General features: G+C 38.2%; 1 protein-coding gene and 1 long non-coding RNA gene across 4 annotated transcripts in view; one reads left to right on the top strand and one right to left on the bottom strand.

Annotated features, from left to right (window-relative positions):
- Positions 1–25,966, top strand: part of LOC101415947 (zinc finger protein 665) — an 82,543-nt gene that overhangs the window by 35,302 nt on the left and 21,275 nt on the right. Inside the window, exon 2 of one of the 3 annotated variants that reach the window (XM_071209628.1) lies at positions 23,332–23,407. The exons of the other annotated variants lie outside the window; for them this stretch is intronic. The gene's annotated coding sequence lies outside the window, so the exon portion shown is untranslated. The remainder of the gene's footprint in view (positions 1–23,331; positions 23,408–25,966) is intronic. 3 annotated transcript variants of the gene reach the window in all.
- LOC131274221 (uncharacterized) lies at positions 6,766–11,494 on the bottom strand. The gene is made up of 3 exons (XR_011646438.1): positions 11,404–11,494; positions 7,546–7,618; positions 6,766–7,004 (listed from the first exon to the last, which is right to left on the bottom strand). It is a non-coding gene; the product is annotated as an uncharacterized lncRNA (long non-coding RNA).

Raw genomic sequence — 25,966 nt, 5'->3', positions numbered from 1 at the left:
TCCAAAGATGAGCTGGGAAATTCTCCCTCAGTGCTGGAATCACTTCTCCTTTTAAGGCATTCAACTGATTGGAGAAAGCATCACTCATTACTGATGGCAATCTCCCAGATTGATGTAATTGTAATCAGCCGTCTATGATTTAGTACTGCAGTAAAGTCAATGGTGCCTGAAGTCCATAAATGCCCTTGTATTACAGTTAGCCCAGTGCTTGCTTGAAAAAAACAACTGGGTACAATTACCTGGCTGAGTTGACACATTAGCCTAACCATCACAGTGAGTTTTACTTCTTTGCTGTTTGGGTACCTTTTATTTCTTATCTAGCCTAATAGCTTTCACTAGAACTTCTAGGACAATGTTGAATAATGTGACAGTGGTCATCCTTGTCATATTCTTGGTCTCAGAGGGAAAGCTTTCAGTATTTCACCATTTGAGTATAATGTTACCTGTAGGCTTTTGGTCACTGTACTCTACCATAATGACAAAGCTTCCTTCTATTTCCTATCTTTTGGAGTGTTTTTTAAATCAAGAAAGGGTGCTAAATTTATCAAGTGCCTTTTCTGCATTAATAGTGAGGATCATGTGGTTTTTCTCCTTCAATTTATCAATGTGGTTTATTACACTAATTACCTAAACATTTTGAAGACCATGTTTGAGAAGTTTCTTAATTCTGTTCATTGTAAGTACCATTTTTGCTATAATATTATGTTTTCCAATATAAAATAGTCATGTCCCAACTCTAGTTAATAGGAAGCCTGTGGTCTTTTTTTATCTTTCAGATCTCCGAAATAGCAAGTAATCAAGGAATTATTACCAAAACACTGCATTAATGAGGGAGAATTATGCCAACCAGTAATACTGAAAAGCCATGAAAGCCATGGCATTGAGGATTTTGACTTCAAGGAAGTTGTATTAGTCAGCCAAAGGGGTGCTGATGCAAAATACCAGAAATTGGTTGGTTTTTATAAAGGGTATTTATTCGGGATCGGAGCTTACAGATACCATCCCATAAAGCATAAGTTACTTCCCTCACCAAAGTCTATTTTCATGTGTTGGAGCAAGATGGCTGCTGACATCAGCTCAGGCTTCCTGGGTTCCTCTGGGCTCAGCTCCTCTGTTTTCTCCACAAGGTCAGCTGTAGATTATCAGGCGAATGGCTCTGTGTCTCTCCCCTGGGCTCCAGCTTAAGACCAGCATCAAACTCCCAACACCAAAACTTCAATATTAAGAACGTTTACCTTACCTCTGTTCTTTGCCATCCTTTTTTTTTTTTTTTAAGATTTATTTCTCTCCCCTTCTTCCTCATTGTCTGCTTTCTGTGACCATTCCCTGTGTGTTCTTCTGTGTCTGCTTGCATTATCCAGTGGCACTGTGAAACTGTGTCTCTTTTTTTTTTTTTTTTTCATCTTGCTGTTTCAGTTCTCTGTGTGGCACCACTCCTAGGTGGGCTGTGCTTTTTTCACGTGGGGTGGCTCTCCTTGCGGGGTGTACTCCTTGGATGTGGGGTACCCTTACACAGGGGCACCCCTGCATGGCACAGCACTCCTTGCATGCATCAGCACTGCACATGGGCCAACTTACCAAATGGGTCAGGAGGCTCTGAAGATCAAACCCTGGACCCTCCATATGGTAGATGGACTCTCTTATCAGTTGAGCCACATCTGCTTCCCCTGCCATGCTTTTTATCTGTGAGTCCCCACCCACCAATGCCCTCCTGGCACAAGAGGTTTAAATAATGACTTGATCAAGTAAATCTATGAATCTAATATAATCTAATACGCCCAGAGGAAATGATCAGTTTACAAACATAAGCCAATATTTCTTTTGGAATTCATCAATCATATCAAACTGCTATAGAAGTCTAGGAAAGCATGTATGGATTTGAGAGTCAGTGGGGGCATGGCAAAAGAAATTGCAAAGGAGCGCCTAGGACCCAAAATAAAAGTGTAACTTGTATCAGAGATCAACAGCACATCAAGTCCTGTAATAATTTGGCTCTTAAGCAGAATGTTTCCTGTAGAAAATGTGCGAATCAATATTTCAGACTTTGGAAGCCATTTTTAAGAAAGTCGTGTAAGCTAAAAAAAAGCATAAGCTGTGCAGGGAACAAGGATGTCAAATGTTTTGAAAATAGAGTTGAATTTCAGTCAGATTTAGCAGATATGCAGAGATTTCATATGTACTCAAGTTAAGAAGTCTATCAAAAATTGTTTCTCAGTTTCACCATTTCCAAGATTTCCTCCTAGTGTCAAAATCAACATTTGCAATAAATATAGAAAGGTTTTCATGCATCGGTCATTGCTTGCATAACAGCAGAAAACTCCAATTAGAGAAAAACCTTACAAATATGATGAATGTGGGAAGGCTTTTAGCCATTACTCAATCTTACTAATCATCAGAGAATTCATTCTGAACAGAGACCTTACAAATATAATGAATGTGGCAAAGACTTTAAACAGGTCCCAAAGCTCAAAACACATCAAATAATTCATACCAGAGAGAAACCATATAAATGTAATGTATGTGGTAAGGCCGACAGACATAATTCAAATCTTGCAAGTCATTGTATAATTCATACTAGAAAGAAACCTTACGAATGTAACAAATGTGATAAAGCATTTACCAACTACTCATACCTTTGGAAACACAAGAGAACTCATACTAGCAAGAAACCTTATAAAATAATGAATGTAGTAAATCTTATAGCAAACATTCATCCCTTACAGATCATAAGAAAGTTCATACTGAGGAGAAACCTTAACAATGTAAAGGATGTGGTAAATCTTTTGCCAAACGTTCAAACCTTTCAAATCATGAGAGAATTCATACTGGAGAGAAACCTTACAAATGTAGTAACGGGGTAAAGGATATGCCAAAGGCTCAAACCTTTGGGTTCACAAGAGAACTCCTACTGGAGAGAAACCATATAAATCTGTTGAATGTGGCAAGGCTTTTAGTTGAAGTTCTGGTCTCAAGTACCACCAAAGAATAGACACTGGAGGGAAACCTTACAAATGTAATGTCTTTGACAAATCCTTTAAAGATTCCTCATACCTCTCACGGCATCACTATACTCCCTGTGGGGAGAAATCACATATATGTAATGTTTGCAGTGAGGATTTTACCCATAGTTCAGTCCTTGTGTGACATTAGAAAATTCATACTGGGGTGAAACCTTAAACGTATAATGAATGTGGTAAAGCGTTTACCGATGTTGTTCATCCCTTATGGATCACGAGACAGTTCATAACAGAGAAACCTTACACATGTAATGAATGTGAAAAAGCTTTTACCAAATGTTTATACAATTTTTATCACAAGAGAATTCATCCCGGAGAGAAACCATACAAATGTAATGAATCTGGTAGTTTTACCAACCATTGATACCTTCGGGAATACAAGAGTACTCGTATTGGGGAGAAACTACTCAAATGTTTTGAATGTAGCAGGGCTTTTAGGCTAAGTTCTGGCATCAAGTACCACCAAAGAATTCACACTGGAGAGAAACCTTACAAATGTAATATCTGTGGCAAATTCCTTAGAGATTCCTCAAACTTCCCTCAGCATCAGAATATAAACTGTGGAGAGAAATCACACGAATGTGATGGGTGTGCAAGGCTTTTATCCATAGTTCAAGTATTGTGAAACATCAGAAAATTCTTTCTGGAGAGAGATCTTACAAATGTAATGAATGTGACAGCCTACACCCAATTTGCAAACCAGAATAGACATCTCAAAATACATACTGAAAAAGAAAAATTGTGAATCTAAAATACATAACAATGTTTTTATCCAAAGCTGTGTCCTTGGGGATCATCAGAGAAGTCATAACAGATAGAAATTGTACAAATGTAATTAACGCTGGAAGAACAAGAATATAGGAACTTAATGCAATATTGTGTGAGTGTGAATAATGAATATGATCATGGTGAGTGACAGAGTATATGTACAAATATAGTATAAGTTATAATTGGGAAGCAGACTTGGCCCAATGGATAGGGCATCCGCCTACCACATGGGAGGTCTGCAGTTCAAACCCTGGGCCTCCTTGACCCATGTGGAGCTGGCCCATGCGCAGTGCTGATGCGTGCAAGGAGTGCCCTGCCACGTAGGGGTGTCCCCCATGTAGGGGAGCCTCACACGCAAGGAGTGCGCCCATAAGGAGAGCCGCCTAGTGTGAAAGAAAGTGCAGCCAAAGAATGGTGCTGCACACACGGAGAACTGACCCAACAAGATGATGCAACAAAAAGAAACACAGATTCCTGGTGCCACCGATAAGGATAGAAGTGGTCACAGAAGAACACACAGCAAACATAGAGAGCAGACAGCTGGGGGGGGAGGGGCAGGAAGGGGAAAGAAATAAAAATAAATTTTTTTAAAGTTATAATTAGTGTGTTCATGGTCCTCTTACAAAATTGGTGGTGGTACAGAGGGCCACTGGATTATCAGAAAAGATTCCTTTCTCAGCCAGCCCAGAAACAGCAGGCTAGGGCATTATGAGACTGAGAAAAACTTTTGTCTGCTTTTTGTTTATTTTTATTATTATGGAAGTAATGAAAATTCTCTAGTAATTGAAATGAAGAATGCATAACATGATTATACCAAATATCATTGATTGTACAATTTGGATGAATTATATGTTTTATTAATATGTAGCTCTATGATTTATTTTTTAAAAACCTAAATGTTTGTTGTGGGAGTCAGTGACCCGAGGGTATCAGGAATGAAAGACAAAGAAAGATTGGGTTCAGGGGATCTGAGAGCATTGATTTCTCAAGCTCATCAGACAACTTTATTGAGTCGAGGGGCTAGTATATATACCCCTAACGTACGTGACATTCAGCACAATATCAAGTTACCTATTACCCTTACCTCATTCTATATTAACTAGTGATTGATGAACACCAACAAACTTTACTGGAACTATTATTATAAAAATCAGTAACTATAATCATAAATCTTGTTACTCAGGTTGTTCTGTTCTATATGTTATTGTTCTGCCTGCAGGTGTGCTTTCCCAGCCAAGATTGTGATCCGCACTGATAATCACAAGGGACAGTTTGACTCAGTGGTCAAGGAAGTAACTTGCTTCCATGGAAACAACATGCCTTTGTTTCCCACATTTCCCCCTTTTTGTTTTAGTCTGTGACTAAGACAGGTGACTGTGCCTGTCTTAGATTGCCCCCCAGGGGGTCTTACCCGTCATTGACTACCAGCCAAGCTCACTGACTATGGGGTACTATTGTAGTGTTTTAGCAAGTACTAAGTTATTAGCCTGTCCCATTGTGTCCACACAGTGCAATCTCTGGCAAACACTTTTACCCAGGCAAGCGACAGCCATGAGCAACAGCATTAATACACATATCCCTATGCCTAAGGCAGATAAGAAATGCTGAGACTTCCACCAATCAACAGGATTAAACTTATTTAAATGTGAAATCAAATCATTAAAGATGTCCTTATCATTATCTACATATATCTGATTATGAGACATTTCTAAAATCTTTTTCTTCAATTCTTCAATTTCTAATGACATATTGCCTTTGTGACCTAACAAATGATTTCTGATCTTATTCCATTGAAACATAGAAATGTTATAATCCAAAGGAGTAATACAAAAATTACTTTCATTCCAATCACATTTCAATCCTCTTAACAAATTCAAATTATAAACTTGATCTCCTAAGTGTGAAACAGCAGATTCCAAATCACTAACTGTCATTAAGTCCTTCATCAATATGCTCTTGACTATGCCATAAGTCACTTGCATTCTTGTGCCAATCATGCACGTATTGCTGTGTCTGCACCGTCTCATGCAATGCAGCAGCAGCAGTGACAGCAGCAGTGATGACACCAATGAGGCCAAGAATGCCAGCTATGAAAAGTCCCAAAAATCTCTTAGATCGTTTCAACAGTTCTTGGGCCAGATGGAAAAGAAGATGACTCTCAGGAGATGACTGCCACATCTGATTCATTTTCACCGGGATCCACACTCCTCGTCTTTGGCGAGCCATGGTGATAATATCTCCATTCTGTAAAATATTCTCAGACAAGCAAGTATACAAAGCACCATCCTTATAGAACAAAGCATTTTCAGTTATGGTAGCCTTCCCTACCACAAACACATATGGATCTCTGACACATGATTGAAAATGATGAATTTGATCTAAATGTAAATATTGTCCATCCATACTTTTATTACCTTTCCATTCAGAAGTAGATGCCACTCCTAAGAAGACTTTCCATATTTGTTTTTGATTGTGAACTCCAGTGCTATTGCATCATGGAAAAGGAACCCATTTCCCTATATTTTTCCAATCACTATTATTTTTAGTAAAAATTATTTTTTCATCAAGAAACAAAGATTCATGGAAAGGATATTGTACATTACTAACTTGTTGTCCTTTGCTATTTAAACCATACTAAATAAATCTGCCCTTATATTTGTTGGGATTCCCCATAGGGGCACTTTCCCAAGCTATTCCATAGGAATCATTAAAAATGACAGATCCTCTTCCCATATGGCATTCATACCATCTTTGCATATCACCAGCATTCCTCTTAGGACAACTATAACTTGGATACTTATATTCTTGGTATTGATAGGATGGGAATAAAGTTACCAAAGTTTTAGTATTATCATGGCTAAAATTGATCATAGTTCTATTTTTCACAGCCATACATGGTAGGTGATTGCCAATGCAAAGAGGTCAGATATCAAATGGAAGGAGATTATAAATCCTTTGTTCTTCTTCTCGTGGTTTAAGTGGTAGTCTATCATCCACGGGTCCAGGAAATATATGAGTTTTATTTAAATAGACAGGAAAAGAAGGATCTTTCCAGGTTAACACTTGAAGTAATGGGGGATTAGGGATATAAGCCCAATATGTGTAATTACCATTGCCGGTTTCACTCACTATCAGTAGGATCCATATGTGTAGAAGACTCCACTTCTTCAGTCCTAGGTTTAATCCTTTTTGCCGGAAGCCAGATTTCTTCTCCATTTTCTGAAATGATAAGAGCATAACCTCCGCCCCATACTTTAACCCTGCTTTTTTCTCCATTCATTACTTAAAACATCTTTCCAAAATACTGGTTGATTCTCAGATTCTGCAATTTCTGTGGATGTTTGAGAATGTCCAAAATGGCATTCAGCCGTTGTCATAGAATCATAAACGTTAAGAAAATTTAAGGTAAATAAAGCTTTAGCCAATTGATCTTTAGGTGATACCATACCATCATCTCCCCCTTTTTGTTTTAAAAGCATAGTCTTGAGGGTATGATGGCATCTTTCAACAATAGCTTGACCTGTAGGATTATGGGGAATGCCGGTAACATGTTCAATAGCATATTTCCTACAAAAGGAAGCAAAGGATTTACTAATGTAAGAGGGTCCATTATCAGTTTTAATTTTTAGAGGGCATCCCATTACAGCAAAAGCAGACCAGAGATGTGAGCAAACATGATGAAACCATTCCCCACTTTGAGCAGTAGCCCACATGAAATGAGAATAAGTGTCAATACAAACATGAACATATTGTAGTTTACCAAAGGATGGAATGTGAGTAACATCCATCTGCCATAATATATTAGGAGTCAGGCCTCTGGGATTAGTTCCAGCCTGAAAAGGCACTGCTGTTAGTGGTCCACAGGTAGGACAAGTATGAATAATTTCCTGCGCTTGTAGTCTTGTTAACTTTTCATATTTATTTTGCAGGCCTTCAGCATTAATGTGAGTTAAAGCATGGTAATCACAAGCACTTTGTAAACACCCCACTAATAAATCAGCTCGAGCATTACTTGCTGTCATAGGACCAGGCAAAGATGTATGAGAATGTATATGTGTAATGTAAATAGGATGCTGTCTTAATCTAATGAGATGTTGCAAATCAGCAAAAAGTTGAGATAATTCATCAGTAACAAAAATATGAGCCGTTTCAATATGCTTAACAGTAAGGCATACATATTCAGAATCAGAGACAATATTCAAAGGTTCCTTAAATATTGTTAACACCTTAATGATGGCAGCAAGTTCAGTACGCTGAGCAGACATGGAGTCTGCCAAGTCTGTTCTTTTTGAGAAGTAACGTATGCTGCTTTTTTATTACTATTACTATATTAAATACTGTACAAGATAGTTGGGCTATGCACATAGCCCTGAAAAGCACTGCAAAAGTTTATTGTTGGGTTTTTTACAGATAGAAGAATGCGGCTGGCTTGATTTGTCTAAGAATACACTAAAGAAAGTCTTAGCAAGTTTTAAAACAAAGTGATGGCAACACAGCTGGACATTAACTTTTGCAACTAGCAGTGTTTGGGATTGCTGCATACTACAGTGTTGTTACTTTAATCTATGATAAGAGGTTGTTTCCGTGACACACTTTTATAATAATTAAAACCATAATTAACCACATTGTACTTTTCTTTTTAATATTATGCTGAAATATTGGTAACTTTATACACTTTTATGCATTCATAGAAATCTTTTACTCATACACTTTTATTAACAGAGGGTTAAAGGAAAGAAAAAACTTGTTAATTTGATAACACTTTAAAACCTTTTATTCAACTTATAATTTTTCTTTCAAGGTAAAAGAACAAATCTTTTATAATTAGTTTGGAATAAAAGGCTACTTTTCAGGATTTGATTTTGAGAAAGCAGTTTTGAACATTATGTTCCTTTAAAAGAGATAAAACTTTTCCTTCTTGAAACACCGAGGAAATGATGAGGTTAAAGCACAAGAAGCTATTTTGATAAAACAGACTTTCTTTGTATACTGATTATTGAGGATAAAAACTTTTACCAAAACAGATTAATGATTTGAGAGGCTTTGAGAAAGAACAAAATTTTAACTTTGCATTAGTATATTACTTGACATTAAAAGCTTTTAAAATTTTACAGATAGACCCATCAAATTTTATTTAACTTTAATTATAAAAATTTCTTTTCTGCGAACCTTCTGCACTTTCAGTATTCACTCAGGTTTTGTTCCATATTTTACTCTTTCTTAATAACCAATTATTTTATCTTAGGACAAAATCATTTCCTGTTTTTAATAATAAAAACACATTTCATATAGCCCACATACGAAGTTATCAAGCAAACTTCTTATAACATAATACCGGCAACACTTAAACAAGCTTGTTAAAATAATAAACTTTTCTTCACTTCAAATACTTAGTTGCATGCAATATTAGAAACAGTTTCCTAGAAGCTAGTTGTCAAAGGAGGCTGGCTGCAGCCAAGCTTTTCTGTTATAAAATTACCTTTTATTATTATTATTATTATTATTAATTCAGGTTTGTTTAATAATGACCTTTTGGAATTAGCCACTTAAACACTTTAATTTAAACAATGCTTCATAAGACTTTTTATAATTATTTATAACCATATAGACTATAATTATATTATTTTAAGACAAATTTTACTTTTACAGAACACATTTTTTTTTTTACTTAAAGTTTCCACAATACTTTCTAAAACTTGCATTTTCTAAATACTTTCTAAAACATGCATTTAAGTTCTAATACTTTCTAAAACATGCATTTAATACTTTCTAAATACTTTCTAAAACATGCATTTAAGTTCTAAGTGTTTATGAAAATTAGCCATCCTACTTTAGGGCAAAACACTTTTTTGCATAAACTTATTAAATTTCAATTAGCATTCTCACAAAGTTTTAACCTTTTTAATATTCATTTAAGCTTTACATCCGTCATATTATCCTGTGAAGAAAAATAAGCTATTCATTTCAATCTAGGCAAGAACAACTTTTTATAAAAAGACTTACAGTAATTTTGTTAATCAAGACTCACAATTTTTATCATTGTAGAGATCTTATTAACATTTAAACTTATTTATTAATATAAGCGCTTATTTAATTTTTGGCCATTTGAATAGAGCTCTTGTATAAATTTTTTATTAATTTATATTACCATCCGGAGGTATCAAAATATACACTGTCATTGAACGAACAAAACACAGAACAATCACAACACAGTAACAGAAACATACAGTTTACAATTAACTCATAATTCTTACTTTCTTGGTATAGCTGCTTTTAAGCTCTCCATTACATCACATTTTAAATATCACTTCTTAAGATTTCTTCTGGAATCCATGTTGCCTGTAACATGCAAGCTTGGGCTTGGAAACATTTTTATTAGTTATCAGCAATCAGTTACGATAACTTGAGCAGCAAAAATGTAGTTAAAACTCTAATTTAGCAGTTTAGACAGACCGTTAACACACATTTTCGTATTATTACTCTTTAAGACTATACTGAGACTTGAAGTTCAGGAGTAAAGTATTGATTTAAAACTGAAAATTCCTTTTTAATCCTTGATAAAAATTTTGTACTAATTTTATTATCTTGGTTAAATAAGCCCAATTAGAATTAGCATGGAAATAAAACAGAGCACCAATGTTGCCATGTTTTTCTCTTTTTTTTTCTAGTGGCTTAACTCTGTTAACCCCCACTAGCCCACAGCTACATTGTCATGTAGACAGCAGGGGGGTTGCAGAGTTGCTGCCAGAATAGTTTCCTATCTTAGTTAACACTATAACAGAGAATTTTCTTACAAGTCTGATTTCACTAACAAGGACATTATTTAGTATCTTTGCCCGTTTTAAATCTTTCAATAGTTTAAAAGTTTTTGGCTCAGGATGAAACTTGACACCCCCTTGCAGATTCTTTGTATCTGATGGTATCACATGTAATGTTACAGGGAAAGCAGATAATTATTGTTTAACATAAGGCAAAGCATCGGCAACATCTGAAAACATTTCTAATTTAGGCTTAGTAACAGAAGGCAATTCAGTAGGTGTAGAGGGTTGTACTAGATACACAGAAGATATTTCATTAGGACACTTCACTGAGCTTTTATTAATGAAAGGGTTAATATCAGTATGAGGGGGAAAAAAGCGTGATGGTTCCCCATTTGCCTCAACCTCCTGTTCTTGTTCCAATTTACTTTCTTTCATTTCAAATTTACTTATGGGCTTAGAAAATATAGTAATTTCATCTTTCTCTCCTTCTTCAGACAGTAAAGGATCTAAGGCGGCAGCAATTTGCTGGCACAAAGCCCACACAGATAAAGGCATGGATTCCCCTCTGTAATATACTTTTCCTGAAACTTTCATTACACATTTCCACTGTTTCAAATTTAAAACATTACACCCCTGAGGCTGAAACCAGTAACAGTGTTTCTGAATTAAGGCAAAAAGCTCAAGTAAATCTGCTGTTTTTATTGTGACGCGAACCATATGTAAAAGCATTTTTAAAACTTGTGAATATTCTTCCAAGCATCCTGGCTGATTACCCATACCGTGATGCTAGCGGAAAGCAAAGCTTAGTAATATGAAGCAGCAATCTACCCGGATTAATTAATTTCGACGCTCCTTACCTTAAAAAAGGCTTTTCAGCTTTCCGCGTTCCCGATCCAGAGGTGGAAGATTCTACGCTGCCGTGTCTTGATGAATCCTCTGCCTCGGGTCCCAAGAGTTTGGGCGCCACCTGTGGGAGTCGGTGGCCCGAGGGTATCAGGAATGAAAGACAAAGAAAGATTGGGTTCAGGGGATCTGAGAGCATTGATTTCTCAAGCTCATCAGACGTCGAGGGGCTAGTATATATACCCCTAACATACGTGACATTCAGCACAAAATCAAGTTACCTATTACCCTTACCTCATTCTATATTAACTAGTGATTGATGAACACCAACAAACTTTACTGGAACTATTATTATAAAAATCAGTAGCTATAATCATAAATCTTGTTACTCAGGTTGTTCTTTTCTATATGTTATTATTCTGCCTGCAGGTGTGTTTTCCCTGCCAAGATTGTGATCCGCACTGATAATCACAAGGGACAGTTTGACTCAGTGGTCAAGGAAGTAACTTGCTTCCATGGAAACACCATGCCTTTGTGGGGAAAACAATGAAGGACACCTAGGACCTCTCTACACAATGTTTGCAACTTGCAGTCAGAGTATAATTATTTCAAAATAAAAAGCTCATGAGTATATATTGAGTTGTGAAAACGAATCTATAGTGATTTTTAAAGTTATTGATATGAGGGTTTTTTTGCTCTCCATTGATAAACCTTCCATTATCTGTGTCACTCCAATTCAACTCGTGCATCTTAAATAACAGTGAAGCTGAGGGGTATTAGAATTACTTAACAAGATTTTGGTAGAACTTTTCAGGGAAGCACAGATTCTAATGAGATACATATGCTTCCCCACTTGGCCCATAATGTGAGACTAAAGTATTTTCTGCTCCCTTCCATGTGAGTCCCTGTCTGCCTCCAGGGATCACAGAAAGAAAGAGCTCGGTGATGTCTCTTTGGTGCTGCTCACTAGGAACATATAATTGTTCTGCAACACTGGCACCTGAGACAAAAATATCCTTAGCTCCCCAAGCCTCCACAGTTCGTCACTGCAGGTTCAGTTCTCTGGTCAGGTGAGGTACAGGATTATAGATCTTTTTCTCAATATCAGGCTGCCTCCTCAAAACACAGTGGTATGTCTTATTATATGGTCCTGACAGAGTACAGGTTCTGTTTTCAGTCTGAGACCTAATGGGTAAGGCACAGAGGCATAATCAAAAGACTGGGTAAGTGATCATGTCTGGAAAAGGGATTTCTCTGGGGCAGCCACATGTCGAGTACCAAGGACACACAGAAAAGAGGAACAGTTCCTGATTGTTGAATGGAGCTTGTGGGGAGACGCTAGAGGACCTAGAACCTAACAGATCATTTCACATAATCCTTACTAATGGTAGTCATTACTTTTTTCTTTATAAACCTTAGTTTTCGAACTTTGTTCTCTTGCAGGTGGCCTTCCTTCTTAATCATCTCCAGGGTCCTTAAACACTCTTCTATGGATTTTTCCTGGAGCTATCTACTGTGCACAGTTGACTGGGCTATTTGGACAGAAGCCCTGGTCCTCACTCTGGCCCTTGCTCTGTGCAATTTGCCTTTCTAGTAGGATGATATTCTAACCTTTCCTGAGAGTCCCCATAGCAAGGTGTCAGTCTGCACCAGTATAATTTATTTAGTAAAGTTGAAAAGATGTGAAAAATTAATCTCATGCTGGGGGCTGATTCTAGGTATCCCTTACATCATTTATGTCTTTGGTTTTCCCAAATGTTTATAAAACTTTATTCTTGTCCAGGTAGTAGAAAAACAGAAGGATCCACAGAAACCAACACAAAATGTAGAATATTGAATGCCTGAGAAAAAGCAACCATTGTCCATCATGTGAAACACTTTTCTGCCATTGGGCATACAATCAGAGAATGTGTGCTAGAGACTGGAGTTCCAGGCTTGCATCACGTAATGATAGAAATAATCCAAGGGATTCATCAGGGTGGGCAAGAGGACAAAAAGGAGAAGGTGGCCCTATTGCCCCTCCCCCCACTGACCAATTCTAGCATATTCCAGGCCTATTAGGGTCAACTCAATTTCTCTACCTTTTAGGTCTCTTTAGTCACCTCCTTCCAGTTGTCATATGAAACAAGGTGGGCTTTATCAAAGAGACTGTAAGGGTAACATACTGGGAGAGTGAGGCCAGGACATTCTAGGGAAACATTTTAATAGGCACTTAGAACAATTGATTTTCCTCCAGTGTCACTTCCTGGCTGCTCTGTGTGTGAGGTGTCTTGGCTCACCCCCTCCATCTATGCAGTGCTTGACCCACTAGATTATTAGAGGTATGCATATAAAGTCTCTGTCCTTATAATAAGGAATAGGGCAGAGGAATCTATAGGAGTCATCTTATCTTGTGCAGGCAGAAGGAACTGGAATAGCAATTGCTTCAGTGGAAATGTTTTTTCCTAACTATGGGTACATGATGCCATTAATGGAGAAAGAAATATGTCTCTATTGAAAACAACCAAGTCAGTTGACCCTCTTAAAGTTAGGGAAGCAACACTTAAGGAAACGTTCACGTAATTATGGCTTTGAGACTGCAGCTTTCAGACTCATGTATCTTGTTATATTTTCTCTGGTTTGAAACATTCTGATATCAATCAGAAAGTCTTGTTCAGTAAAATGCCCAAGATTTCATGCCTCATGTATTACATTTTCCATATATGTGTTTTCTATTTTAATATCTTCACAAATCATGCCTTATTGCTAATACATTTTCTTAATGTAGGTACTAATAAATAGATAAGCATGGTCTGAAATTAATTTAGAGTCAACCATACTTTTAAAAAAAAGATTTATTTCTTTATTTCTCCCTCCTCCCTCCATTATCTGCTCTGTGTCCATTTGCTGTGTGTTCTGTGTCTGCTTGTGTTTTCATTAGGTGGCTCTGGGGACTGATCCTGGGACCTACTGGAGTGGGAGAGAGTCAATCATTCTCTTGTGCCACCTCAACTCCCTGGTTTTTGCTAAGTCTCTTATTGTTTCTCCTCTGTGTCTTTTTGTTGTGTCATCTTGCTGCGTTAGCTCTCCATGTTGGCTGGCACTCCTGCACGGGGTGGCACTCCTGTGTGGAGTGACACTCTGCATGGGCCAACTTGCCTTCACCAGGAGGCTCTGAGTATCATACTGTGGACCTTCTATGTGGTAGACAAGAGCCCAATTGCTTGAGCCACATCCACTTCCCCATACATATTTTTATAATTAGTGTTTTGCCTCCCATTGGTTAGGAGAGATTATTCAATAATACCTGTGATAGGTGCCATTGTATTTTTTTTTTTTGATCCTGACGTCAAAGCAATTGAGTCATTCTGTTGCTATCCTAATTTTGAGCTAATATTAAATCCAACGTGTCATAATCTACAGGATTATGTTGCAGACAATGTATCTACAAAAATTACCTAAAGATTTCCCATAATTGATATTGGCCTGTAGAAAAAATCCTTCCAAATAAATGGAAAGTTGTTACAACAAAGAACATGAAATACCACCAATCTAAAAGAAAATGACAAGGTGTGAAAATAAAACTAATAGGGATTTTGATTATTTGAAGAACACTACAGCATGTTTACTATGGAGAATAGTACCATGGTCCAAAGTTGTTTATTTGTTACCAGCCCAGCTAGGTTAACCTGGTTAACCCAACTCTGCCCTAAGCAACATGTGCATTTTGACAAATATTTAGCTTTTCACTGCTCATTTTTTTAAATCAATTTTATAATGATAGCAAAAGTAGTGTCTGCCTCATGGATTTATAAAAAGTAAAGAAGTTAGCACGTGTATCGCCTTTATACCAGTGATTCCTACATTGAATATGTTTTTCAAGGTCAAATATTCAACACTTGGAAACTTCTTAAAGAAAAACGTTAAATGATTGTTAAGAGGGGAATAATGGTAAGTGAAGAACATTGGATTTCTGTTGATGTGGCAAATAAGGCCCATGCCTCATGTTCCCATGCAGGATCCTCGGGGTTTTTTTTTTTTTTAAACAAATCAATTTTATTGATACATATTAATAAAGCTTACAGTTTGTCCAAAGTGTGCAAGCAATGGTATTTGGTTTATACACATAGTTGTGCCTTCATTACTTCCATCATTATTAGAGCATTTTCATTATTTCAATAACAATAAAAAGCAAACAAGAAAATTCTTTACCTTCAATCTATGTTTTCCCTGCTATACATAGCTGCTACTTCTGGCTATTCTTGCACAAATTATATTATTATTATTCAATTTTATTGAGGTATATTCACATACCATATGATCTATCCAAATTGTATAATCAGTGGCTATTAGTATCATCATAATGTTGTGCATTCACCACCACAAAAAAATTTTAGAACAATTTCCTTACTTCAAAATGAAAAACTCCATACTCCTTAGCAGTTGTTCCACAGCATTATATAACCAGTAATTAAATTTAATTTTTATAAATTGATTTTTTAAAGGTTTATTTATTTCTCCCCACCCCCTTGTTGTTTGCATTTGCTGTGTCTGTTGTATGTTGGTCTTTTTAGGAGGCACTAGGAACTGAACCCAGGACCCCTGTTGTGGGAAGGAGGCACCTAATGATGTGAGCCACCTCTGCTCTCTGCTTTGACCCATTATGATTTTCCTCGTGTCTCTTGTTGCATCATCTTGTTGAATCAACTCTCCATGCCTGCCTGTTGGGTCAGCTCGCTGTCTTGTTCTCCTTTGGGAGGCACCAGGAACCAAATCTGGGCCTCCTCTGTGGTAGGCAGAATCTCAATCACTTGAGCCATATCTGCTTCTGTAAATTGATTTATATTTACATTTTATATAAATGGAATCATAGAGTATTTAGTACTTTGTGTCTGCTTTCTTTCACTTAATTTGTTTTGATAGTAACATCTTGTAGTATTCGCATATATTTGTTCAGTTTCAAAGTCTTAGATATGCAATTTTACCCATACATTTCACATGCAGTTTTAGTATGCTATACAGACCCAAGTTAAATTTTTTACCTATCCTTTCATAATATACATGACTTTAGACTTTCATATACACATAATAGTACTGCTAGTTACTAACATTATGTTGCAATTTTACCTTTTCTATTTCCAAAGATTAGCATACATCCTGTTTACCAATTCTGCACAAGTTAACTTTCAGCTTTCCATTCTCTAACCTCATTCTGTTTTCTGGTGACGCATATTCAAGTTATTAACTCCATGATTTTATACAATATATTTAGTTCATAGTAGTGCAATCACACAGTATTCGTCCTTTGTGTCTTCATTCAACTTAATGCCCTCCAGGTTCATCCATGTTGTCATGGTTTACGACTTCATTTCTTCTTACAGCTCCATAATGTTCCATTGTGTGAATATACCACATTTTTTCATCCCATTCATCGGTTGATGGACACTTAGGTTGTTTTCAACTTTTGGCAGTCATGAATAATGTCACCATGATCATTGGTGTGCAGATGTCTGTTCATGTCACAGTTCTCAATACTTCTGGGTATTTACCAGTAGTGGTATTGCCAGATCATGTGGCAGATTTATATTCAACTTTAGGAACTGCCAAACAGTCCTCAGCTGCTGTACCATTCTACATCCACCAACAGTGAATAAGTGTTCCTATCTCTCCATATACTTTCCAACACTTGTAGTTTTCTGTCTTTTTAATCGTGGCCATTCTAATAGGTATGAAATATTTCATTGTAGCTTTGATTTGCATTTCCCTAAACACTAGTGAAGTTGAACATTCCTCTGGATATATTTACTAATTTCACTTACAATTTACTCTTTGACCTGCTGATTATTTAGAAGTGTGTTTTGTTTAGCCTCCATACATTTGTAAATTTACCTCTTTCCTATTATTGATTTCCAGTTTCATTCCATTATGATCTGACAAGGTGCTTTATATAATTTTGATCTTTTTCTATGTATTGCGAACTTCACTGTGACCTAACATGTAGTCTGTCCTGGAGAAAGGTTCATGGGCACTTGAGAAAAATGACTCACTGAGTTTGGGTACAATGTCTGTTAGGTCCAGCTAGTTTATCATGTTGTTTAAGTTCTCTGTTTCCTTGTTGGTCTTCTGTCTAGTTCTATCTAATGATGTGAGCAGGTGTTGAAGTTTCATATGATTATTGTAGAGCTGTGTTTCTTCCTTCAGTTTTGCCATAGTTTGTCTCATGTACTTTGGAGCACTATGATTAGGTGCATAGATATTTATGACCATAATTTTTTCCCAGTGGATTGCCCCTTTTATTAATATGGAGTGGACTTCTATATTTGCTTTTTGCATTAAAGTCTATTTTGTCTAATAGTATAGCTGTCCCTCCATTTTCTTTGGTTACAGTTTGTGTGGAGTATCTTTTTCCAACCTTTCATTTTCAGCTAATTTGTATGCCAGTGTATAATGTGAATCTCTCGTAGGCAGCATATGAATGGCTCATGTTTTTTCTCCATTCTGTCTGTCTTTTTTCTTCCCCTCTGAGGTTCTTTAATAATAATATAATCACGTAAGAGTGAAACCTCTGAGTCCCATCCAATCTAATATGCACAGAGGAACAGACCAGTTCACAAATATAATCTAATATCTATTTTTGGAATTCATAAAGAATATCAAACTACTGCAACTACTCTCTTCCAAGCCTTTTACTCTCGTCTTTTTCTTTCAGACTCTAAGTCTCCCTTATTTCCTACAGATGCCAATTCTTTTTTACAAACTTTTAGTTTCTGTTCATTTGTGAATATTTTGAACTTACCTTCATATTTGTTTTTTGGTTTTTTTTTAAAAGATTTATTTATTTATCTCCCCTTCTCCCCCGCCCCCCCAATTGTCTGTTCTCTGTGTCCATTTGCTGCGTGTTCTCCTTTGTTCCCTTCTGTCGTTGTCAGCAGCATGGGAATCTGTGTTTCTTTTTGTTGAGTCATCTTGCCGCTTTGTTGAGTCTTCTTGCCGCATCAGCTCTCCATGTGTGCGGTGCCATTCCTGGGCAGGCTGAACTTTCTTTTGCACTGGGCAGCTCTCCTTATGGGATGCACTACTTGCACATGGGGCTCCCCTACACAGGGGACACCCCTGTGTGGCAGAGCACTCCTTGCGCGCATCAGCACTGCACATGGGCCAGCTCCACACGGGTCAAGGAGGCCCAGGGTTTGAACTGTGGCCCTCCCATGTGGTAGACGGACGCCCTATCCATTCAGCCAAGTCAGCTTCCCTGAACTTACATTGATATTTGAAGGACAGTTTTACTGGATGAAAAAAGATTTCTAAACTCACAATTTTTCTTTCAATATCTTGATTTTTTTTTTTTAAGTTTTATTTATTTACTTATTTCTCTCCCACCCCCCACCCCGGTTCTCTGTTCTCTGTGTCTATTTGCTATGTCTTTATCCGCTTCTGTTGTTGTCAGCAGCACGGGAATCTGTGTTTCTTTTTGTTGCGTCATCTTGTGTCAACTCTCTGTGTGGGTGGCGCCATTCTTGGGCAGGCTGCACTTTCTTTCGTGATAGGTGGCTCTCTTTATGGGGCTCACTCCTTGCGCATGGGGCTCCCCTACGCAGGAGACACTCCTGTGTGGCAGGGCACTCCTTGTGCACATCAGCACTGCACATGGGCCATCTCCACACGGGTCAAGGACGCCCAGGGTTTGAACTGCAGACCTCCCATGTGGTAGACGGATGCCTTAACCACTGGGCCAAGTCCGCTTCCCTTGATTGTTTCATTCACTGTTTTCTTGCCTCCATGCTTTCTGGTGAGAACTCTGCACTAAATCTTATTGAATGTCCCTTTTATGTGATGTTTTGTGTATTAGTCAGCCAAAGGGGTACTGACGCAAAATACCAGAAGTCTGTTGGCTTTTATAAAGGGTATTTATTTGGGGTAGGAGCTTACAGTAACCAGGCCATAAAGCATAGGTTACTTCCCACACCAAAGTCTATTTCCATGTGTTGGAGCAAGATGGCTGCCAACGTCTGTAAGGGTTCAGGCTTCCAGGGTTTCTCTCTTCCTGGGGCTGGCTTCTATCTGGGCTCAGGATTCTTATCTTCCTGGGGCTTGCTTGCTTCTCTTTCCTCTGTGTGCTTACTTCCTGGGACTCTAGCTTAAGACTTCAGGATCAAGCTCCAACATCATAAACCTTGAACTCTGTCCTTTGCCATGACTTTTATCTGTGAGTCCCTACCCTCCAAGGGATGGGGACTCAGTGCCCTAGTGACATCCAATCAAAGCCCTAATCATAGTATAATGACTCCCAGGTACAGACTAGTTTACACACATAATCCAGGATCTATTTTTTGGAATTCATAAATAATATCAAACTGTTAACTGCCTCCAATTCCTCTATTACCTGAGACTGAATCTCCCCTCTGTAGTGGACCCTGAACCTGTTTTACATAACACCTTCTGGTAAAATAGCTCCCTAATTAACTAGGTTGCAAAATTTCCATTTCTTTCTCTTTCTCTTACCTTGCTCTTGTCACAAGCCTATGGAGAGAAATGTATTGTGTTAGCAGCTCCAGCCAGACCTGTGTCAATTATCTTTAACCTAAAATATTCCAGCAGTTAAAAGAAAGGTAACCTAGATGTAAACTTTGCCTAATTATAATAGTAAAAATCACCCTCAAAGGAACTGGCACGACTGACCCACTAGAAGAGCCACTCTCTTATTAACTTTTTAAAACTTTCCCTTCTCTCTTTTAAGAAGAATCAAGAACTTATCTAACCCAAGGACAAGTTCCTGCTTTCTTCTTTCCCCACAGAACAGAGACTAGTGAAGCACGTGCAGAACATAAAATAACCTTGAGACATAAACCCCCTTTGAGCATAATCAATGGGGGCAGGAACACCAGGAAAGAATAAACCGAACCCAAGAGAGAGCAAGAGGTCTCATGTCTGACAACAAAACCACTCATAATAATAATAACTAATTTATAGCGCTTAATTTAAATGTAGTCATTGCCAGTGATAATTGGAGTCATTAATTTCGGTGCTTACTAACCAGTCCAATTATGCCAAAAGCCCTAATATCCTTTTCCCATCTTCCTTTGTTTAATCCAGTTAATAGCCCTCCACTTTCTAGCTTAGGAGACAGATTTGAACAAATTGACTTCTTTCTTCATGGGGCTAGCCTTTGCTAAACATTTCCTTCCTTTTCTCAAAAATTTCCTATTGACTAAATCTGAGCTCACTGGGCAAGGACGCCCTCTTGGTCCATAGTACCTCCAGTTTCACCAAAGGCCACTTCATTCTACAGTAGGAACATTTTTTCCCTGTTACTTCTATGATCCTTTAATGTGCTCCTTCCCTGTAGAACTTTCCCTCTAATTCCATAAACAGATAAGAGAATTTAACATATTAAATTGCAAGATACTCCAAGACTACCCCATAATCTCCACATTGTTTCTGAACCTGATTTTTTTTGTTGTTGTTAAAGATTATTTATTTATTTATTCCCCCTCCCCTTGTTGTTTCAATTTGCTGTATCTGAACGTGGGACCTCTGATGTGGGAGGGAGGTACCTAATTGCTTGAGACACCTGTTCCCTGCTTTGTTGTGTCTCTCATTATGGTTTTCTTCTTCTGTCTCTTGTTGCATCATCTTATTGGGTCAGCTTACTGTTCCTGCCCATTGCTCCAGCTTGCTGTCTTCTTTTGGAGGCACCGGGAATTGAACCAGGGACCTTTGTGTGGTAGGCAGGAGCTCAATTGCTTGCGCTACATCCACCTTCCTGCTCTTTTATTATGGCACAGAAATGGAACTTTTTCATTACAAACATTTTTTTTTTAGATTTTTAAAAAATTTATTTTATTTATTTCTCTCTCCTTCTACCCCACCCCCCTTTGCCTACCCTCTTATGTCCACTTGCTGCGGGTTCTTCTGCCTCCACCTGCATTCTCGGCGGCACCAGGAATCAGTGTCTCTTTCTTGTTGCGTCATCCTGCGGCATCAGCTCGCCATGTGTGTGCCACTCCTGGGCAGGCTGCACATTTTTTTGCACGGGGCAGCTGTCCTGGTGGAGTGCCCTCCCTGCGCCATGGGGCTCCCCCACGAGGGAGACACCCCTATGTGGCATGGCACTCCCTGCACATGGCAGCACTGCACGTTGGCCAGCCCACCACATGGGCCAGGAGGCCCTGGTTTGAACCCTGGACCTCCCACATGGTAGGCGGGTGCCCCATCAGTTGAGCCACATCCACCTCCCCATTACAAACATTAATGAAACTTCAAGTATATAAGTAATTTCATCATCCTTTCATGAGATCCCACATTGGATTGCTATTACTCTTTACTTTTTATCACTGGAACAATAGCCCAGTCTGCCTTGTTGAGCATCTTCTTGTAATGTGACTATTTCATGATTTTTTTTTTTTTTTAAGATTTATTTTTTGTTTATTTCTCTTACCCCCCCCCCTCCCATTCATTATTATTCTTAAGACTCTGGAGCATGAATGAATCAATGAATGAACATTATGTAAAAACGGACAATTTGTAGATTTCTGATGATAACAGAGCATTTTTAATCCCTTATGCAGGCAGAGCAGAGCCTGGATACTTTGGGGTCATGGCTCACGGGGACAAAGGGGCTGACTGTTGGGAGACATGCAGCAGTTAGTTCAGAGGTGTGTACACCCACTAACCGGGATTATCAAAATTAGCCTTGTAAGCCTGAAAGCTAGAGGAGGGGGTGGACAGACAGACGAAGATGCTCACCAGGACAAGGAGGCTTTGCGTGGCCCTGGTCACAGGCGAGGATCTGGGGGGCATGTTGTTCCTGTGAATGTTTGGACCTGTTCTTTGTGTGTGTGCAGGACGAAAACCAGAGCCTATGGTGGTTTTCATCTCCCTCCTCCTGAAATAAATACCATACAATGGGTTGCCTTAACAACAGGAATTTAATGATCCCAGGTTCCAAGGGTTAGAAGGCTTGCTTCTTATATAGGACAGAATCTTCTGGCTGTTCAAATCTTTGCGATTCCTTGGCTTTTCTGTCACATGACAATGCACATGGTGGTGTCTCCTCTTTTCTCTTCTTGCTGTTCCTCTTGGCTTCTTTTTCCGTGTCAGGTATTCTTTGCATATAAGAACTTCAGCCATGTTGTACTAAGGGCCACCCTCATCCCAAAAGCCCTGTATACAAATGGATTCTCACTCACAGCACCAGGGATTTTGACCTGAACATGCCTTTTGTGATGATATGATATAGTCCCCAAAACTGGCCCACTTCATGAATCAAGACACAAAACATCAGGAGATTCACAGTGCTGAAGTAGGGATTGTGTGATTTTGTGATTACTTATACCAAAAAAGTATCTGAAATCTTTTTTGGTTGTCAGGTTTTAGTTGGTCCATTTGTTAGTAAAACACACATGGAAAAATGATATTTACTAGCACATATAGGATCCTACACATGATAATTGAGGCACCAACATAAAATAGAAAATTGAATGCACTTAAATTTGTAACAAGTTGGAAGCATAATTATAAAAGAATTATTATATTTTGGATGTTTTTCAATTCCACTGTACACTGTAGCCCAAAATAAATTTAAAACAGATTAAAGACATGAAAGTAAAACACAAACCATAGTGAAGCTAGACAATTGAAAAAACTATCAAACGTCTACATGAGGGAGGAATTTCTCAATGTAGAAGCAAAGAAAATATAAAAAAGGAAAGTGAAATTGATAAGAATGGAGAAAAGTGATTTACATAGAAGGGCAGTAACTAAAACACAGAACATTAAACTGATACCACATTATTTGCAGCCAATGTGTATTTCATGTTTTTAGTGGATAGCATGAATTCACAGATTTTTAAAAATTTATCCCTCTGTCCTCCCCCCCTCCCTATTTTTGCTGTGTCCATTCACTGTGTGATGTTCTGTATCTTTTCCTCTTTTTGTCTCCTTTTCTCATCTTTATCCTCTAGGATTCATCAGGATTTGATCCTGGGGATTTCTGATGTGGAGAGAGGTTCCCTGTCAATTTTGCCACCTCAGTTCCTGGTCTGTCCCCTTTGTCTCTCTTTTTTGTTGCACGATCATCTTGCTGCATGACTCACTTGCATGGGCACTGGCTCACAGCATGGGCACTGGCTTGCTGTGCATGCTTCCTCTTCTTTTTCACCAGGAGGCCCCGGGGATCGAACCCTGGTCCTTCTATATGGTAGGCAGAGGCCCTATCACTTGAGCCACATCTGCTTCCCCACATAGATTCTTTATACTATATTGATTTGTTAATCAGTTATTGAAACGTATTCATAAAGCATACATTCCTGCTGAAATGTACAATTATAGCATTTTTTATCCTAACAGAATTCTGCATTTATCCCTTCAAGGAAAATAAAAATAAAAAACCGAACCAAATAAACATACTGTTTGCAGCAAAAGAGTGGTCATGTTAATGAATAGTATGAATTCACAGAAATTCTTTAAACTTTATTGAGGTTTGTGTTATATTTTGAATTGGTTAAGCTGGATTTTAATTTTGATCTGGGCAGAGGTCAGGTACAGCACATGGGAAACCAAAGCCATAATGTATGAGAAAATATAGTGTGTTACTCATAGGTCCCAGAAAGGGGTCTGCAGGGTTGACAGGAAAAGTGATTGGCTTGCGGCTCACCCAGCAGCTGGGGAGCACAAGAGCAGAGTGAGCTTGTGCCTTTATTGTGGTCCAAGGTGGAGTTAGTAGGTTTCCCATGGGAGTCAGGATTGGTTAAAGCAAATGTAGCATCAAAGGGAAAGGAACTCAGGTCCAAGGGTGGTGGGGAGGTGACTATCATTTGGGAGCAGTTATAGGTTCCAAGTCAGGGGTGTGGGGAATGTGGGGGGTGGCCACAGGGTTTGGGCTCTGGGGTGTCTAGGCTTCAGGTGGAAAGCAGCTGATTAACTAGGCCAAAGGTCCATGTTGAGGCAGGTGGCTCAACCAAAGTAAGATGGATGCTGAAGCAGCATAGAAAAATAATTTAAAAAAAGATTTATTTATATATTTATTCCCAGCCCCCTCGTTTGAGTCGCTGTATGCTCTCTGTGTCTGTTCCTCTCTTTAGAAGACACTGGGAACTAAACTTGGGACCTCCCATGTGAAAGAGAAGTGCTCAATCACTTGAGCTACCTCACCTCCCTGGTTTGTTGTGTCTCTCATTGTCGTACCTCTTTGTGTCTCAATTGCTGCATAAGCTCGCTGCGCCTTCTTGCTGTGCCAGCTTACTGCACCAGCTCACCTTCTCCAGGAGGTACGGGGAACTGAACCTGAGACCTCTCATGTGGTAGGTTGAAGCCAAATCATTTAAGCCACATCCACCTCCACAGAAATAATTTTGATAGTTATGATATATGTATTATTAGAGAAGTTGTAAGTTCACAGGAAAATTATGCAGAAAGTACAGTTTGCATAGAGCTTGCAGTTTTCCATATTACTAGTTTGCGTTAGTGTGTTATTTTTGTTACAATTGATGAGATAATACTATTATACCATTAACTATAGTCCATCATTTAAATTAGGATTCACTGTGTTGTATAGTTTTATGGTTTAACTTGAAATTTTTATTCAGGTAACATATACAAACTAAAATTTCTTAACCATTTTCAAATATATAATTTAGTGGTGCTATGGACATTGAAAATGTTGAACATCATTACCACCATCCATTATCAGCACTTTTCCATCACTCCACAGGGAAACTCTGTACCAATTAAACATTAACTCCCTGTATTAGCCAAAAGGGTGTTGCAAAATACCAAATAAAGGGTATTTATTTGGGGTAGGAGCTTATAGATATGAGATCATAAGCATAAGTTACTTCCCTCACTAAAGTCTATTCTCATGTGTTGGAGCAAGATGGCTGCCGACGGCTGTGAGGGTTCAGGCTTCCTGGGTTCCTCTGGGCTCAGCTCCTCTGTTTTCTCCACAAGGTCAGCTGTAGACCATCAGGTGAACAGCTTTGTCTCTCTCCCTGGGGCTCCAGCTTCAGCATCAAACTCCAATGTTAAAAGCCTCAAGTCTGTCTTTCGCCATGCCTTTTATTTGTGAGTTCCCACCCACCGCCCCAAAGCCCCAATCATAACTTAATCACACTCAGGTACAGACCAGATTACAAACATAATCCACTATTATTTTTGGAATTCATAACCATATCAAACTGTTACACTCCACCCTCTGAATTCCAAAAAGACATTACAATATTTGGAAAAAACTTTAAATCAGTAACAATTCAAATACTGAATCATATCACAATCAATTTAAAGAAATACAGTTTGTCTTGGGGCAATATTCCATCTGCTATAAACCTCTGAAATTACAAAACAATTTATCTGCTTCCAATACACGAATGGATAGAAAAAGGATAAACAATTTCATTAGAATAAGGAGAAATTGGGAGGAAAACATGAATCACCAGTCCTCTACAGTTCAATGAACCTGCAGGGCATCCTCTATTCAATTTCAGTCTGAGTCATTCTTTTTTTTTTTTTCCCCTGGGACATTTTTATTTATTTTTAATTCATTTTTAAAAATATTACATTAAAAAAATAAGAGGTCCCCATGTGCCCCCCACCCCCCTCACC

The sequence above is a fragment of the Dasypus novemcinctus genome, chromosome 18 (genome assembly GCF_030445035.2).
Source record: "Dasypus novemcinctus isolate mDasNov1 chromosome 18, mDasNov1.1.hap2, whole genome shotgun sequence".
Taxonomy (NCBI): Eukaryota; Metazoa; Chordata; class Mammalia; order Cingulata; family Dasypodidae; genus Dasypus; species Dasypus novemcinctus.
This window is presented reverse-complemented; position numbering and strand designations above follow the sequence as displayed.